Source organism: Carassius auratus, unplaced genomic scaffold (genome assembly GCF_003368295.1).
Source record: "Carassius auratus strain Wakin unplaced genomic scaffold, ASM336829v1 scaf_tig00032405, whole genome shotgun sequence".
In the NCBI taxonomy this organism is placed as follows: Eukaryota; Metazoa; Chordata; class Actinopteri; order Cypriniformes; family Cyprinidae; genus Carassius; species Carassius auratus.
In genome coordinates this window covers 12,501-19,861 of record NW_020526000.1, presented here as the reverse complement: position 1 = coordinate 19,861, position 7,361 = coordinate 12,501, and positions in this window count along the sequence as shown.

The window sequence follows — 7,361 nt, the reverse complement described above, 5'->3', positions numbered from 1 at the left end:
TTGCTTATAATACTTATCTTCATCTGTATTTTATTTTGATTTCAAAGAAGTAACCTTTATAGTGCATGCAGACATGTAATTTTAATAAAACAGCAACATTTTTTGTGGCTTTAATAACAATGATTCTGTATTTAATTCATACAGTGAATAATGAACAGTGAAGCTCTGCCCTAGTTGTGTGAAAGTGACATGACATTCAGCCAAGCATGGTGACCCATACTCAGAGTTTGTGCTCTGCATTTAACCCATCCGAAATGCACACACGGCATTATTTATGCCTCAGTCGTGGTATTCCCAGCCCAAGTCTCAAACACACAACCCTTGGGTTAGGAGTCAAACTCTCTAAACACTAGGCCACAACTTCATCAATAACTTCACAACATAATTAATGAGTAAACAAATGATGTCATTGAATGAGATATTACTGATTTTGTTTATTTTTGGACTTATTTTTTATGTCACTATCACAAGACATATGTGAAAAATTATAAAATGGTTTATATTTAACCAAGCTAATTACATATCCTCACTAAACATCTCAAGATTACAATGTCAAAAACACATGGATGAAGCACAACAATTCATCAGTCTTTAGTTTATGTGCCTTTTTTAGAAACTGACTTTCTCCATCGCATATTAAAGTGGCAATTGTTCAATAGAATTCATATAGATTGCATATTTCACTGTGCCAATCTCATAACAGTTTTCGAGTGCACTGGTGAACTCATGCACAATTAAAGAACTGCACTTCAGTCATAGTGTGCTGATAACTGTGCTGTCAGTTCGTTCCTTAGGTTAGAGTTATAATAGTGCAGAAGGAACAATTAAATAATTAGGTAATAGCCTGACTCTAGGATTCCAGTATCCATGCTGTAAATATAGTTATGGGGTGTTATGCTTTCACTCAGTGGCTATGTTTACATGCACAACTTCTGTTTCAGTCGGACTGAATTCATTCTCATAATGAATCTGAATATAGCGTTTACACTTTATTACTTTTAAACAGCAGAATTAATTTTTCTCCATTTCTCTATAAGCATTACAAAAACGCCCGTCCACGCACCCAAACCAGTCATCTGTGGATGAGACTCTGAGACGAGGACTGCTTCACTTCAAGACTGTGTCTGACCATGTCAGTCCCAAACAAAGTTCATGCATGGGGCTCTCTCATTATTTACAAATGCCCAGCTAATATCCCAAAAAATCATGAATGTCCAACTAAATGCCTTATGTGTCGCAGTTAACCCACGGATGATCGTTCTGTCCTCATGTTATATAAACCTGCACAGAGGACCTTCTTACTGCGAGGAGCACTCTATACACAGTGTTGTTCTTAAATTACTAACTCACTTACTGTCGGTTTGTGTTAAAGTCACAGCTCAGACACAGATGGAAGCAGCAGACAAATCTCAGAGCAACTTAAAGATAAAGAGCACAAGGAAAGTAATGACAGTCTGCTGTGTTCCTAAAGCAGTGATTCTGTCATCATTTACTCACTCTCATGTCCTTTCTAAGCGTTTGACTTATTCTCTGTGAAACAGAGGCTGAACCTGACTGAGGATGATATTCTGTAACTGGTGAAACAATATTGTAAAAATCTTTTTTCATTGATGGTCCCCATGTAATTAAAGTTCTGAAGTAAACCCTCCCACAGTCCGGATGTTTTTTTGTTTTGTTTTGATACAGAAGTGAAAGGAAGGTAAAGCTTCTGTTCAGAGCACTTGTTAGGAACGATCTTACACGTGCTGCTATTATTCAAGGTAAGTCAGTAAGTTAGTGACAGCGGGCATTATTGTAACTGGAAGTTTGCGGATTGCAATGAAACTGAACTGCACTTGTTCTCATGGAGGCTGGTGATGATTTGATTATCATGAAATGTACACATATTTTCAGATAAGAGTTACATCACTTTATTGTCACATTGCATCACATCAGGACATTACACATATTTCCAGGAATAAAACTCATTAAAGAATCCTTCCTATTCATGTGTTGGACCAACAGAGGGCGCTAAAGTGTCAAGCTTCTGGCCTGAATCCAGTGCATTTCTACTGAGATCCTCATCTCACCGCTTCTGCGTGCTTTCCTTTACATTCTCCATCACACACAGTAATGTCCAGAGCACAACAGCAAAACTTTGAACATTTATCACCAACATGCACTCAAAAAAATGATTTTTCACTTTACCTGAACAATTCATGTTGAATTAATGCCATTTTGGCTATTTTTCATTTCAATATGATTTTATTCCAATATTTCATTTTAAAGGTACATGTTCAAATCACTTGGCTCAGTCAAACTGTTGACTGAATTAAACAGATTGCCTTGATTTAAACCATGTAAAACTTTGCATTTAAGTAATTAATTGATTAACTAAGTGCTGATTGAGAATTAGTGATGAACAGCTGCTGTTAACAAACAGAATCACTGAAGAAAAGAGAAACACAAGAACTACTACAACTGACTTCAGACACAGCCTTAGATGAAATCAACTGAAATAAAATACATGAAATCTCTCAAGATCTGATTAAACAACCCACAAACAGCATCACCAGCTCCACTTATTAATAACCAGACTGACTTTATTTCTGTCAGACGTCTACAGAAGATCTTATTGAGAATGAACTAAGGTTTAGATGTTGATTTATTGTTTCATTTGAAGTAACCATGTTAGAGATCAGTGTCTGCTTTAGTTGGGCTCTTGACCCTTGATTTCTGTCTTAGTCTTTTCTCTGGCTGTTATAACCGTGTGTTTCTAAAACATGTTTGTGTTCAACTCAGAAAACCAGAGAAAATATTATCAGGTGTTGGTTGTTGTGCAGCTTACTGGTGATGACAATCATCAATTATAAAGCTGTTGAGAGCTCAAAATCTGACTAAATAGGTGCTGCATAATTAGTTCAGGTTATTAAAATGGAAGCCATTCAAAGAGCCAGTTGTTTTGTTGAAATCAGTTTACATAAAATTACTGAACACTATATGCACATACATCTTTCTTCGATGACAGCAATTAGTAAAACACAGACATCAATTATCAGAATATGAACCTCTACAATGGTGACCATAAAAAAAAGATGCTGCAATGCATTCTGGGTACTATTGTACTACAAAACTCATCTATGGCTCCCGGCATGCTCTGCAGCATTTTATTTATGGTCACCATTGTTAATATTCTGATTATTGATGTCTGTGTGTGACTGTTTGACACCGTAGAAGACTAAACTGTTTGGAAAATCCTTTATATTAACTATTTGTCACAGAACCACTGCTTCTTAGAATTGCTTTTACTATATTATCTAACTAATTAACCAACACCCATTGCATTAGAGGTTACACTCCGAACAGTTCAATAATTGATTATCATCATCAATGGGTTAAGTAAAAAACGTTAATGGAATTTCTTCTGGGCTTTCGAGATACTACACAAACCCCAACAAGAGCCCAACTAAAGCAAACACTGATCTCTAACATGGTTACTTCAAATGAAACAATAAATCAACATCTAAACCTTAGTTCATTCTCAATAAGATCTTCTGTAGACGTCTGACAGAAATAAAGTCAGTCTGGTTATTAATAAGTGAAGCTGCTGATGCTGTTTGTGGGGTTGTTTAATCAGATCTTGAGAGATTTCATGTATTTTATTTCAGTTGATTTCATCTAAGTCTGTGTCTGAAGTCAGTTGTAGTTCTTGTGTTTCTCTTTTCTTCAGTGATTCTGTTTGTTAGCAGCAGCTGTTCATCACTAATTCACAATTATCACTCAGTTAATCACTTAATTACTTAAATGCAACCTATAGCTTCTTTTTCTGAACTCAACTGAATGAAGTTCATGTTAAATGAACACAAATATTTCAAGCTGGTTGAACATCATCCATTGTTGTTAAGATAATGTGGTGTAATCACGTGGAACCACTGTCCACGATTAATTCATGTTCAACCAATGTGCTATTTTTTGAGTGTGCTTGCAGAATATGAGAGCGATAATCATCTCTGCCACTGCACACAGATGTCTGTACCTCAGCTTCAGGAGGGACTTTAATGATGAGACTGCAGTATAAAGAAACCTCAACAGAAGCTTTATCACAGAATATATTTGTGTTACAGAAACACTGTTTCTCTGAAACACGCCTGACAGTGAATTCAGATGAGCACACTGGATGTTTAAGAAGTGTAGGTACAGAATCACAATCAGAAAGAGTTTTATTGCCAAGAGTGTTTGCTCCTGAACCTGCAGAGAGAGCGCTTCACCTGGGCCAGATCTGCAGGAGTGTGGTCTCTGATCTCATTAATCTATTATTTGTTCCAGCACAAAAATTTTTGGCTGAGGGCAAAATCTCACCAGGTTATATTTTATGAGAGCAGGGGGTTTCTCCTGAAGTCCACCATCATCTCCACTGTTTTGAGTGTTCTGTCATTCATTTATACCAGAAACTCAAGACCGTCCTCAAGCATTTCAGCAGCTATTCCCTTCAGCTCTACACTGTAAAAATGCATAGGTGTCAAGTAATGAAGCACAAATACTTCATTACCTTACTTAAGTAGAAATTTTGGGTATCTATACTTTACTTGAGTAATTGTTTTTCAGCTGACTTTTTACTTCTACTCCTTACATTTTAAAAATAGCTTCCATAGTACCGTATGGCACACACATGGTTTATACAGATTCTGTATGAACCACTTAGACACTGCTGAGAACCAATCTAAAATCTTTTTTTTTTTTTTTTTTTTTAGATATTGTTAAAGTACTTGAATATATTGAACAAACACAACACATGAGACAAGTACGCCACATTCATGAAAATATCCATTTCTCACCACATTGTAAAATCTTTCAGTACATCATTGTAGTTAGGCTGCATTTTGCATTGAAAATCAGAACATATTCCAAATACAATATACATTATACATAAACCTGTAGATGAGTAAACAACACTTTAGCATCATCTCTTCATAACGCTGGGTATGTCACAGTCAATGTCCTCTCTTGAAATACAGCGAGACAAGAATCTTCTCAAACGGAGAATCCATCCTCACACAGACGCTGCATCTATCAGGTCACAGGCCTCCTCCATTGCTTGAATGAGGGGTATAACATGGGGTCAGAGGTCATTAACCTTCCACTGCATACAGAAGGGAAGAGGGAAGGAAGGGAGAGTTTTGCAGGAGGTACTGGAATAATGGCACCAGACACCTAGTCTGTCCACTGTTTAGTCTGTCTAAAAACAGTCTGTTCTCTTTTGATAGTGCTCACACTGTGATAGTTGAGTTCTCAGTTCGACACTGTAGTGTCTGCTCACCTGATGGCCGTGTCTGATCAATTGGTTCATATGTGTAGGGTTTAGGAAAGCAGTGTTTTGAAATGGCACAGAAGTGTCATGATGTTAGATTTCTGTGTCTAATGTAGAGAAGTGTGTGTAGTGTGAGGCTGACAATGTTCTTACTGTACAGATCTGGGCTGAGGTTTTGCTCTTTGAGTGTAAGGTTTCACCAGCTGTGTGTTATATTTAATTTTAATGTGTAAGCAATCGTAAAACACTGTAATCTTATTATGAGTCTACATGAGTCACTTGTCTGGACAGATTCCAAAGATAATATACCCAGCTGTGCAATGAGCAATAATAATTCACCATGTTTAATTAGACAGCACAGCTTCACCCAATTAATCATTCATTTGTTTAGTTACATCATTTATCATTTGAATCAGAGAACAACATAGACACAGATTCTCATCTCCTATTCCCTTTAAGAGTGTGATGTGCTCGCGCCAGGGCGAATCACTATTTACACGACAGAATCTGTGTGTGTGTGTGTGTGTTTGTGTGTGTGTGTGTGTGTGTGTGTGTGTGTGTGTGTGTGTGTGTGTGTGAAATGAGAAGCAGCTGGATTCACTGGATGCACTGGTTCTGAATTAATGAGGCTCAGGATTGAACGTCAAAGTGCATTATTCTTTATAATCAAACAAAAGAGATTATGATGTTAATTACTATTGTTGTGGCTGCTTTAGTTCAAGAGTGTAGCTTTAGAGCATGTCACTTAAGATAATCATAATCACATCTGAAGCACCATAACAAAACCATGCCTTGTTTATCTTTACTGTCACATGATGTGTACAAACGGGTGAAGGAAAAGAAGCAAGAGATTCATGACTTATTGTGAGGTTTATGATTAAAACAAGAGGTGAAAAGCATGACAGACCTTGAGGTTGAGAAGTTTCTCTGATGTTATAAGGATGACATTGTTACTTGGAAGAAAAAAACATTTCAGTAAACAAATGTTCAGATGATCAGATGACCAGCAGAAACTCCTGCAGTAAATCATCTTTCTGTGTTAGGACACACATGATGCTTAAACCCGAGAAGCTCAGGCTCTGGGCGAAATCCTCAGCCGGACGAACCAGCTCCGCCTCAGGCACATTGCTGGTGTTGAGTTCGGCTGATTGACGTTCAGGAATTGTCAGAATTCACCAGCTAATGCATGCAGAGGCATTGACAGATCATATAACGGCCTGATTGTTGTGTTCCTGTTTCTCTGGGTTTCATAACAGAAGCATCTGTCCAGCCCTTAGCGTGAGAATAAGACAAGATTCAGTCGTCATAACATCACAATACAGCAACTCTACAGTCAAACTAAAGAGAACAATATTAATGCTATGACAAATGAACAATTAAACCTTAGAAAACTCTGCTCCCACTTAAGCTTTTGCTATAAATGCATCAAGCTGATTTCTGCGACAGGAACAGATATCGTAAAGGAAGCTTGCCATTCAGTATTCAGTATACAGTCCTAATCGTTCAGTAATGATGACTGAAACTCAGGATGCAGATATACTTTTCATTATTAGTTAATTTGAGAATTTTCTCTGGATTCTTTGATGAATAAAATTGAAAGAGAACAGCATTTTTTCCAAATAGAATTTTTTAAACAATATATTTACTATCACACTTCATCCATTTAACACATCCTTGTTTAGTATATTTATTTAAAAAAAGAAATAAAAAAAATACTGACCCCAAACCTTTGAACAGTAGTGTGTGTTTGTTCCTGAAGATTTCTATTTCTATATAAAAAAAGATAACTATGAACTCCCTGTAGTTAAAACATCACTTAATTTATAACTGCTTAAATAATTTGCAGTTAAATATCTAGCATTAGCACATGTGCATAGTTTACATTTCAAATAAAGCAACAGCATGCAGCATAACTACTGTAACAGGAGAGAAACAGAACAGAAACCCCTTGACATTCAACAGAACTGAACAAACAGTTTCCTTACACAATTAGACACAGAGCATGCTGGGAAACCTGCTGTAACTCATCCTGTTTGACTTCTGTGTGGAATAATCAGATATTGTACTTACATGA